Source organism: Solea solea, chromosome 7, assembly GCF_958295425.1.
Source record: "Solea solea chromosome 7, fSolSol10.1, whole genome shotgun sequence".
Lineage (NCBI taxonomy): Eukaryota > Metazoa > Chordata > Actinopteri > Pleuronectiformes > Soleidae > Solea > Solea solea.
In genome coordinates this window covers 14,228,271-14,241,304 of record NC_081140.1, presented here as the reverse complement: position 1 = coordinate 14,241,304, position 13,034 = coordinate 14,228,271, and positions in this window count along the sequence as shown.

Genomic DNA, 13,034 nt, shown 5'->3' with positions numbered 1-13,034 from the left:
TGTTTGTTTGCGAGGAGGTGGTTCTCTCCGAGCACTGCCGAGCTGAGGCACCGTTCCTGCGCCCCTCAGGATATAAACACATACCACCAACATTCAAAGTCTTTCGAGAGACACTAACAAGATCAAGTGAGTGGATAGAATGTAAAAAAAAAAAAAAAGTGCACACCCACAGAAACATATGCACACAAACAAAAGTGCAACACTGGCAGGAATTTCAGCTTCACCCGGAGGGTCAGAGCACAGACGCAGTGTGTGAAGACGCACGTGTGCCTTTTAAAGCCTCCGTGTTGACGAACTGCAAATCCAAACATTAACTCTCAGACTGACCTCAGTCCAGTTCTGCTTACCCAGGCCGATATTTGTATTTGAAAAAAAAAATAAAAAATGACGAGTCAGGATCACTTCCGAGAACCTAAATGGATTCCGTGTATGTGAGGTCAAAGTTTGACAATGCAGCGTCATCATGGCTCCTGTGTGTCTATGGTTGGCTTTGTCAGGTCATGACAAAAGAACTATTTTAAAGCTGTTGCTCATTTCTTGTATAATGTTGAGTCATGGTAGTATTTTGGATTTATGAAATGAGCCAAATGTTTGTTCTGTTTATTTATTTTCGTCCCGATTTTTGTCCCCCGGGAAACATTTACCCACACTGAGTCAGCTTCTAAAGATCTTTGTGACCAAATGTGGTGAGGGCTTGTGTCTTTCTAAGTAGATGAGTAGGTAACACGTTCTGTTAAACATAAGAATTGACTTGAAATTGGACATACCAAATATTATAGAACAGTAGGAATTATTTTCACCAAGATATTGCCTGGATAGTACAACGGAAATAAGTTGGTCGTAATGCTTTCACCCGTATTACCATGTTACCATGAATTTTGTCTATTGTCAATTGCAACATAATATACAGATGAAGGGAAATGCCGTTCCTCTCTCATCATGTTGTAAGTGAACTGTACTGTAACTTGTCAAATGATGGATTAAGAAGATTGTAAGAAGATAAGAAACGTGAGCGAGGAAATAACGGCACTTCATTTCCCAACATGGCCCTGAGTAATACTGAAACTGTTCACCACTGACTTACAGTTTCATAATGTAATTCACATCATCATCATCATCATATAGTGACATTATGAGTTGTGCAACGGGGACACAGTTTAGTTCACTTCCCACCAAGAGCATATAGGACTTCATGCAGAATTTAGCAGAGATAAATGTGGAATAGTTGTTTTTAGTCCTTGTGTCGTGTCACTGGCACAGGTGGCCTCAAGAGTCATTTGTGTTTGCTGACATGAACAAAGATTAAAAAAGAAAAAACACAGATGTGCAGCAACAGTTTCAAATCAGTTTGGAATTAAATGATTATACATTTAAAATAATTAAATAAGTGAATCTCAGCATAATATTGGACTCCTGTGGGAGTCCCTACCCCAGAGCCTTATATCACTGAACACATTGTTTACACAATCCAGGTCAGAGGTGAGCAGCACTGGGCCTTTTGGCTGCAATGTACACGGCAGTCTTTACAACAAACATCAGGGAACATGCAGTTCATGTCATATGTACAATTCATTGACAATTCTTGAAAATCCAAGCCTTAAATAAACACAACGTCTGACAGTTTGGCCTTCATCTGCAAATGAGACACACACAATCCAAAGTACACATCAGTGCATAACTAAAACAATGTTTTCTTTACCCCCTTTAGCTTTAGCCGCTGTGGATTTAAAGGGATAGTTTAGTATTTTAAAATGGGATTGGATGAGGTATTGACATCAACAAGCCTGGGACCTGGACAACACTGTGAATGATAACATGGCTGCCAACAGGGGCAAAAAAAAGCAGATTGCAGTCACTTAACAAAAGACTCATAACATAACATCTAGGTCACAATATTTTGGATAAGTCTGATGCTTTATCTCGCTGTTGGAGACACTTTTCTGGCTGGAAACTCAAGTTTGAGAAAATCATCACGGCACACAGGTGTTGGTAATCTGCTGCTTTGGTGTTTGAAATCCTGTTTGGATTCCTGTAAGTGATACAAACTCCGCTCTATAGACGTGTTCTGTTAGATCTTAGTGCCTAATTTGACACCACTGATCATAATCATCATTTATTGATGACTGGAGACTGGAGCAGGGATACTGGGATACTGCCCTCTGCTGGTTTGATATAATTCCAGTTTGCTCATGTTAATGATAATGCCTCACTGCACACACAGGTTCATTATGCAGAGAACACATCACTCCAGTGTTCACTTCTCTACACGGGCTCCCCGTACAGTTTAGAATTCAATTTAAAATCCTCCTCCTCGCCTACAAATACAAAGCACTTACTGATCCGGCCCCATCATACCTCAAAAACTAGGTTTACCTTCTCATTCCTACAAATTGCTTTGGTCCCAAAATGCTACTTGTGGTTCCCAGAGTCTGAAAAGAGTAGAATGGGAGGCAGAAACCCTCAGTTACCAGGCTCCTCTCCCGTGAAACCAGCTTCCAGTGTCAGGTTTGGGAGGCGGACACCCTCTCTGTATTTAGAGTTAGACTTAAAACCATCCATTTATATAAAGCTTATAGTTAGAGATGGTGAACCATCTCTTAGTTATGCTGCTTTAGGCTTAGATTGCTGGTGGAACTGACATGATTACATGACATTAACTTTGTTCTTTCTCTCCCCTAGTTTGTACTTTTCCCATTCTCTCAGGGTGACTGCAGGGTCCATAGTCAGTTGCAAGGCTATTATTATTAATATTATTAATAGTAATATTGTTGTCAATATTGTGCGATGATTAATGTTGCAACTGTTAAATATTTTCTCATGGTCTCTCTCTTCTGTCTCTACCTCTTTCCCTTTCGGTCCCCCCCTTGAGCCTGGTTCTGCCAGAGAACCGCCATCCTGTTAAAAATAAGGTTTTTTTTATCTCTCCATTGATTGCGTCATTGTGTGAACTTTCGCTTTTCTTTTCTCTCTATTTTATTATTTTTTTATTTTTTTTATTTTGCACAGTTTAAAAGAAAAAATACAAGATTGACAAAGAATACAAAGTAACATACAGTGCAGGATATCTATAATATTGTAAAGGTTTTTGCCTTGCTTGAGATACGCTGTTGTGATTTTGGTAGCTGTACAAATACATTGACTTGGTTCCTTTTAAACATGAGATAAAGTGGGCAAATATTTTTCTTTCACTGTCCTTGCTGGCAGCCATGTTATCAATGAGAGCTTCGGTTCAGGCTGGTCCACGAAAACAGCAGCAGCAACCAAAACAAAGACGAAGCAAAACTTGAACTACCTCTAAAATGACAGGATTAAGGAGCATCATTTAAATATCATGCTTTGGTGTTTGTGTGGGGTGTTTCATGTGATATATAAATGCATAATTTAGCAGGTGTAAGGCCCTGCCTATATACTGTATAATCTACCACTACATTTGACCTCGACCTATATAACGTGCCTTCACTGACTTTGAACAGCAGGTGGCAGCACCACATCAGTGAGACAGACTTTAATAAGAAAGGAGGGTAAGCTCCAAAAGTAAAGTCAACACACCTTTCCAAACCATGAAAGCTATTCATGAGGTTAACAACACACACAGGGTGACTTTTGATGAATGTGTATTTCTTTTTTGTACATTTCCAGTCTGTTTTCTTTGCTATTGTGTAAAGCATTTGGGTCTGTCAGTCATTATGATTCATATGTTTGAAGGGTGCAGACTGTTTGTACTGCTTCACAGCTCAGATGATTTCCCAATATTATGAAGAACAAACAAGGTCGACCTCAATCTGTCCTGCAAAGAAAATGATAGAATGATGTGCACCGTCCTTTATGATTCTGTTCAGACAGATAAACAGCGCGGTAGGAAAAACATTTTTTTGTATGTCAGAAGTTTCTGTTGTTCTGCTTTGTGAGTTCATTTTTCCATGTCAGTTTCCTCTGAGTATGTTGCGTTTGTTCTATATTTTTTTCTTCTTTTTCTTCTTCTTCTCGCTACAGTGTGCCACACATGACCGGGCTTGATTTCACACAGGTTCGGCCAGAGAACTATAAACCATGTCGAGCCTTTTGTGTGTGAAGAATCAAAAAAAAAAAAAAGGAAAAGAAAGTTCAAGTCATGACATGGAGGGAACATCATTTTTTAAAGTCATTCTGCATTTTGAATGAATTCAGTTTGTGTATACTGACCTTTTTGAGGGTTTACACACCCCGTGACATTTTCAGTCTATTAATAACAAGGCACCGCTTGCACTGAAAAAGGTCAATAACCATAACTTGTTAACATATTTTCTCCCCCCTCACAGTGCTGTGGTGGAAAGAAGTGTGAGTGACTATGCTGTCGCCGCTGTATTGTTCTATACAGTCAGTACATTAACCACTCACATGATACAGTAACAAGGACAATACAGCATAGGTTTGGTTATTGGTCAGTTTCACCTGACTCTCAGCTTGCTCCATTACGTAGCAACAACAAAAAAAAAATCTGTTTCCTTGTGGGTAGAACTGAGTGTGACTATGTTTGCTCGAGAAGCAGAGCTTCAGCTCACAGAGAGAGAGAGAGAGAGAGGAAATGGAAAGGCTTTTAGAAAGGAAGTGAGGCCCCCCCTGGTACGAAGAGGAAGGTTTCAGTGGAGTGGGTGGATGTTATTCAAGTCAAATCAAAGGCCCACTCAATACAAAATGTACTGTACACTGTCTCACGTGTGGCGTTTTAGGGCGCACATCCCCTTCTTCTATCTAAGAGCAAAAGTATTTGGCCTGGTTCAGCATACATTTATTATTGCTCAACCCTCGGCCCTATAATAACAGCTGCTGCACAGTGTTGCAGCGATGGGAGTGCAAACATCCAGGTGTTAAAGCTCATCATTGCGGACATGTGTGTTTTATGTGTTTGTTTTTGTAGTTATCTTTTTATTTTTAAAGAAAAAAAACGTATCTTAAAACCCTTTTTTTATTATTATTATTTGGCTTTCGACCCAGTGTGAGGCATAGATTGTTACCCGTTTTTATTATGCAACAACTTGTTTTTATTTGTGCTGAGTTTATATTCCCTACAGTATGTTATTGTTTTATTGTCTGTTTTAGGTCTTTCAGGTCTTATGTTTCTATATTTTATTTATCTCTGATGTACAGCACTTTGTTTCAGCTGTTGTTGTTGTTTTTCTGTGCTTTCTTTTCTGAGGAATAACCTCACTGGATTATGCGGGACAGATTGTTCCTAGGCTTTTAAAGTGTATGCTTTCACCTGGTCTCTTCCTCTTGTGTAGCTCCTGTAATACTGTAATATTATATTTAAACTGATGTTTAATGCTGTTTATATGATTATGGCTGACTGAGTGGGGCTGGTTGGAGTGAGGGGGTTATTCATTGGTTTGATTGTCTTTTACTTTGTTTTTGCTTTTGTTTGATTTTTGAGTAAATTGGGAACCTCTTATGTCCTCTTACAATATGTATGGGTCACAAATGGATGACGGTCTCCCAATTAAATTAATATCATATTCAATGGTCCCTCACCTTTTTCTCACCTCAGCGAAACCGCAGCCGTTGGCTCATTTCACCGGATCCCACCCATGTTTATCTGTCACACACCAAGTGTTTTGAGGAGGTGTCTAGTGGGCCACCTTCTCTTTCCTCTGACGGACGCTTGAACTCTGACTTCCGATTGTGACCACTACAGGAAAGCAGAGGCCAATGGCTTCCAGCAGTGTCGGAGTCTTTTGTCCGCAGCGCCCTTATTTGTGTACCGCGCAAAACCACCTACAACTCCTTGACTCAACTCTAGATTCACACTTGGCTGCTCTTGTCAAACCATAGAGCTTGTTGTAGGCAGATGTGTGTGTGTGTGTTTCATGTCTAACTGATAGATTCAGAGAAGGTATGTATATGTTTTAATTGAGTAATAGAGGGCAAACTATGCAAGGCACCGAATTAGTCATATAGCTTAATTATACTCACTCACACCTGTGTGGAATCTATATGTGTTGTGTTGAGCACTCGTGAAACCCGTCATCCCCTTGTGCCGTTTTGCAAATTCACATAATAACTGACTAATAACAATAAAAACAGTAATCGACTGATAACTGAACAATCCAACTGTCCATTTGACATTCTTCACGGAACACATTTCACTGGGCAAAACACACACATCTGCCACAGACTGAAAATAAACATCATTGAGTAGAATGAGGAAAGTTTTTTACTTCTGCCATTAGCACAGTGTTGTTAACAGTGTATAGGCACGCGTGCAATGAAACGTTCACGAGATGGCTGTGAATATCTGAGTATGACCATTCAGTGTGAAACAATGGAGTCACACTGAACTTTCACTGTGACATCTCTCAGCAGACGCAGACTTTCAGTCAACTTATTAAACCGTCCTCCTCCCGCTTCGGGTTAGGGATTTTCAAACAGAAACTTTCAATTTACATAAACTGTATGTCTTCTTTGATAATCTGTTTTTGCTTGTTCGTGTATAGGGCACAGATCTGGGTTTATTGTCAAATATCAACCCATACGTGCGTGCTTGTGCTTGACCCGGTGTAAATAACCAACTCCTCTCAAGTTTGAACTCTTTATAGTTCTAATATAAACACAAGCACTAAAATGGAGCAACAGTAAATTACTAAAAGGAATTTAATAAATACTAAGTGTCCTTTGTTCTTTTAATGGGCAGTGTAGTAAGTGTAGTAAACACCATCACACCATGCATAATTACCACACCCAGATAATTAACCTGGTAAATTATGAGCCACCACTCCTTCAAGCATATAATATATGGTACGGTGTTTTAACTTAGTTAACCTGCTAAAAAGCAGTGATCCCAGCACATGTTTATTATACTGCACATACATGGGTACTGCTCCTCTTAACTATACACATAAACACTATTTTAACATTCTTCCATAGTGATTTCGTATTTCTGTGAGATTTTAAAGTAGAATTATAGCCTGTGCATTTAAAAACATTTAAATTACAAGTTGAAAGCCGCGTTGGGATACACTCCAGACTGATTGTCATTGATTCTGAGGTGATTCAAACATTGTCAGACAACTGTCTGACTTTTGGCACCATAAAGCAACTTCACCACGGATGGAACAAAAACAACAAAGCTCTGACCTTCACCCACTCATATAAGTACACACATACACTCATTAACGCGCGCCGGCCCAGTCGTGGTGGCGTGACATCAGCCACAATTACTGCACCTACTCACCAAGTGTAATACAAAGAGACATACACTTAATAACACATACAACATCTGGAATGAATGAATACAGACAAGGTAATAAAACACATTCATCATTTTCAAGTCAAATTCATTTTGATAAATAGACACGAACATACACACACACACAAACTCTTGTACATACAGTACACATTTGCACACTGACTTAGGACAGAAAGCGTGACTGTGCCAGCAGAGCCTTTGGTTTTAAATGGAAAACACGTCAGAAGTCCCTTAATTTATCCTTCTATAGTTAGCACCGAGGGACAAATGCACCATCTAATCGTCACACACACACGACAGTGAATTATAAAATGATATATATTATGGCAATGATGTCTGGCCCAGACAGAAAAAGTAAAACTTTGCACTATGGAAATTAATACATGAACCTAAATCTATGTTGTCCATCCACATATGATGTACCTCCTTTTTTTTCACAGTATCTTTCAGTAGAGTCTCTATTATGTTGTTGTCAGATCATACTGATAACGCACCTCTCATGCAGTCTAGAGCTGACGCTTTGTGGTTATCGCTCACTGGGATGCAGCCAAAAGTGCTACGTGCTAAATCATTTCCCCTAAAGAAGAAGAGCAATAGCAGCAATTTCATATCCAATGCCATTCAGATGTCGGGCGACATTCAATGACTTAAAAATTAATCATCAACTTCGAGTGACTGTAGATTTTCAAAACACATAATGATATAAAACAAAAGCACATTCACTCAAAACAATCATTAATGACCTGACAGAGTTGACTTCCTCGCTTTAAAATATCAACGCATGAGTGTAATCCTCAACTCTGCGAAACTGCTGAAAAATTCACATATGATGATGGCTTTTATTACTGTGAAATGTTCCTTTTCCTCGGCCAGTACATTCCTTCCACAGTCGATGGTTAGTGGCCAAAATGTAGATCCTGTTTCCAAGATCAGTTTCTCACTGCGAGCATGCACACCCTGTGCTATCACTGTTAGATCAACACAACACAAACAAAAGAAAAAAAAACAAAGGCCAATTATAACAAATGCACATGCACACTAAGGCAATGTGTGTTCATATTCATGTGTGTGGGTGTGTGTTTATATTAAAGCACACACAAATATTTGCTCATAGAGATAAAGCATTCCCCTGCCCTAATCTTAACCATCACAACTAAATACCTAACCCTAATCCTAATTTAAAATTAAGTTTAAAGTTGTGAGAACCAGACAAAATATCCTCACTTTCCCAAAATGACTTGTTGGTTAAAAGTTTTTTTTGGTCCTCACAAAGATACCCATACATACACACAATCACACACACACATACACACAACGTGACCCTGTGTGGCAGCTAAAAATGAACACAACCAAGAGGAAGTTAACCTTTAACAAATCTTCCAGAACAAACACTTCTGCATTTTGATTAAAAGACACACACACACACTTTTTTTGATGGTCGTATCAATAAATGTCAAAAGAAAAAGAGCAATAAAAGAAATAAATGACACGAGGAAGCTTATCAAAAGTTCCATCTACAATTGCTTCACACAAACGTGTGTCAGTATCTGCTTGCTGGTGAAGTTTTGAAGCAGTGAAGACATTTATATATATATATATATATATATATATATGTATAATAGTATATAGCTCTTACAACGTCATGTCATGTTATGTCATTTATTTGGCTTTTTGTTAGAGTTAGGAAAACATTTACTTCCAAAATGGGTAGAAAGTTAAAGGGCAGACAGGTACAACAAGTGGCTTTGGCAGGACCAGGTGGCTGGATATCTGTAGTATCATGGACTGAGGAGAAGGAGTAAATCTAGAAAGTTCTAGGCACAGGAGAAATGAGCAGCTAGCAAACAGCACTGGGGAAAAACTCAAGTAATATAATACAGGGCGACTACCACCACTGCACTGACTGAACAATCTGATGATGAGTGGAGGAGGAGCTCAGGTTCTTGTACAGCCAGGTGATTGGAGGTGATTGAACCCAGGTGTGGAGACTAATCAGGCCAGGTGAGGAGTAGCCACACACACACACACACACACACACACACAGGAGGGGAAATGGAGAAACATAAAAACCAGAAGTGTCACACGCGCTTCTTCCAATGACAGGGTTTTATGTAAATATTGCAACTTCATTTCTGGCACAAGCAACTGTTTTTATGCTGTATTCAAGATAAAGGTTCAATGTTCAAGGTTCACATGACATCAGCTCTGATTAAAAACACCTGTGACCTCACCCTCTTTTAGTGTCCGTACGGGAACTGCTAGGTACACCAAAAGTGGCTGTAGACTAAGATTGTATCCCACCATTGTCACAGTGTAAATATACTGTGTAAAGATTAAGATTAGGGAATGGTTGTGGTGAAGCTTTAAGTGTAGACCCCTGAACCACTTTTTCAGGTGAAAACCAGTGTCTATGGGTAATGTTATTACTTACAGTTTAGTTGAAAAGTATTGAAATTATTACTGTCAAACGATTAAAATATTTAATCATGATTAATCGCATTAATGTCATAGCACATTTTTTAATTTTCTAAATGTCCCTTGATTGCTTTTTGTCCCATTATTTTTTTTCTCATTTTAATGCTCTTATCAACATAGAAAAGTGGATCAGCTTGCTTTGTGCAAATGTTTTTTTTATTGAGACAATATCTCTGTCACCAGGCATATTTTGTGTTATTCCTCCTTATTGTGAGAGCCGCACAATGATAAAGTGCTGTTGTTCAACGCAGACGTAGTCCCGTGGTTTAATGTGTTGTTGCCGTAACAAGCTAATCTGAGCTAAAGGAGCTAGCGGTCTTCAGATGTCTCCTTACTACGGTTCGGGGGTCTGTCAGCTTGGTTGCACTGCATACATCGTTACTTGGATGTAGGGAGTGCGTCGAGAACAATTGTTTGAGAAATGATCCGTGTGGGAATACGGAGAGCCCGCGTGGAGACGGCGAAGCACACAGCGCTCGCCATCCACTCAAAACATAACGTTAGCCTACTACTCTTTGGCCGGTCTAGCTAGGTTTGCTAGGCCAAAAAGAACGTTAATCTTGCGACAAAAAAATGGACTTTGTTAAAATGGGTTTGCTTTAATTCCGTTAATAATGCGTTTAACAGACAGCACTAATTGAAATTATACATGTTGTGACAACATTTGGTGTACCTACTGCCTCTCTGGTCATTGGTTTTCTTAGTCCATGCTTGCCTTGTTGTCACCTTCTTGTCGAATCATCACAAGGCTTGTTGTCCCAGACTCCTCCCCTTTTACAAACGTGTTTTCCACTCCTAGAAGCACATGCTTACCTGGCCAGTGTTCATTTGTGAATGGGAAACTCAGTGGTAACTGAGAGTGTCTTTTCCAGTGGAGCTGTGACTCACGGCTGTGCAGCGAGTGATTCAACACCAATTAAAAAGCCACAAAAACCAATCGTCTTCACATAAAAGACAATCCAAAATCTGATTACTCAATTTTAAATAATAAGCGGCGGAGCTAATATGGGCATTGCCTGTAAGGGCTTGTTTGGTGCTTGAGGCTGAACGTACTGCTGAACATACTAAACCTAAAGGTACAGGGTGTACAATTTAGCAACATTGATTTATGAAGTTGCATGCTGTCGCTCACCTCACCCTTGCCTTCCATGTGTGTTGTAGCATCGAAACTCAACCGCTATTGTAAAGCCATCCAAATTTTACATACTGAAACATTAATGGTTATATTTGTACAAAATAAATTATAGTTTATCAGTGATTTGTTCACTTACTGATGTGCATATTGGACAATTTACTAAACACTTTAATGTAACACTTGACATTACAGTACAGTAACAATGACAATGGTGTGGTAGACAGTTGTAATAGGGAAGTAATGGCATAGTAATACAACTTTATTTCACCAAACAATTGCTTGAAAGTAACAGTGAGAATGTGTATGTGGGACATATAGAGGATGGATTTAGGGTCATCAGTCAGGAGCCAATCATAGTAGATTCACTCTCTTAATCCCAGAACGTCTTCTGGTGGTGGAGCAGTCTTAAGGCCCTGATATACTTCTGTGTGTTCTGCGCCGTATGCACGACGTGAAATGGTAGGTGGAGAATTAAGCCCCGCTCACCATGCTGAAAGAAACATTTCGACAACAGAAGAAGTAGTCGCCAAGGATAGTCATCAGAGCCTCGATTTGGCGACCCTCAAACCAGCTTACACCCCAACTCTGCTGCCCGACGGGCCTTTAAGCTGTGAGCCGCTCAAACCAGACGTGTCCGATGGAGCTGTAGCACCATACTCTTCTTCTTTGGTAGGAATGTGTCCCATTCCCTGCGTCCAGAGTTGCCACCCGATGGTGACGTGGTATACTACAGGACCCTGGCGTGCGAGTATACCAGGGTCCACGCAATGCGTGTTTGTTTTTTTGGCGCTCCAGGTGTGTGACAACATATACAGTACACTCCCTCATCCTGGTTCATCATCCTGTGCGCACGTTTCCTTATCTCCACTGCCTCCATGAGCCACCGTTTGTATTGGTTTTCTTCTGCGTGGATGACTCTGGCCTCTTCCCAATTCATTATATGGTTCTGCCGTTCGCAGTGATCTGAAATGGCTGGTATTCTTTTACGGATTGTCCCAGCGGGGCATACGGACAGCGGAAGGCGTGATCGACCCGTCCAACCTGATGGGAAGATCACGCCGATCAGCTGATAAGGCACATCACCACCTAACATCAGGTTACAGTTCTGAGGAAGGCAGTGAAGATACACGCCAATACCTGTTAACAAGGCAAAAGGAAAACGTACTATTGTCTAAAACGAAAGAACCAAAAAAAACAAGTTTGATCAGAAGATATCATGGACTTTCACAATATAGTCTTCAGTAGCTGCTGGGTGGGGGATCCAGTGCAGTCTCGGCAGCCAGCATCTGCTGGGAAGGTGACACTGGTTGTGAGCATGCAGTAGACAATTTTGCATTTTTCTCTCTCCGTCTCTCCAATGCAGCCTTCAAGCCATCTTCCCATAGTATGATCAGTTCCACTATGACTGTTCTCGTGTACGTGTGTACGCCAAAGGGAGGTGTTGAAATAAGTGTTATCATACTTTTACCATATTATGCGTAATGTGAAGTGTTACAGGGAGAACGGTTACTGGAGATTTCAGCACACAGGAAGGCAGCCACACAAAACCAATACATAATAATAAAAAAAAAATGGAATCTAAATGTATTTTGCTAATGGAATCTAAATGTATTTTGCTGAAACACACTGGGAATGGGTGGAATGCAGGTTGTTGACAAGATGATTTGGTGGTGAGGGAAAGGTGAGTCGTAAATATATGCTATGAGCAGAGGGTTAAATGGAAACAGGTGAAACCAAATTGGGAGTGGCATGCAGTCACTCCAGCAAGGAGTGAGGGTGGAATCAGAACTGAAGGCATCTAAAATGAGAGCGTGGTCGAGTCTTCAAAATAAATCAAGAATGAGAAGTGGGGGAAACATGACCAGAAAACCTTTAAAAAATTCAGAGTCACACACAACAAACCTTATAAGCGGCCCTAACTAGATGAAGGGTAACATATGTCTTTGAAAATACATGACCGCATGTTACTAGTGCTGTTTATGTCACCTGATAACAATACTTTCTAAGATTGCAGATTGCGGTGGAAAAAAAAATCAGATGTTCAATTGGACCGTTTATTGTTTCCATCATGGAAATCATTTTGGATCGACATAATTATGTATTGCTCTAATCTGGAATACTCAACGTGATGGGAAAAACATTGTTTGTTCAGCTTTTCCATATCTGTCTCGTCATGTGGAACTGAGTCAGGTGATGTCATCA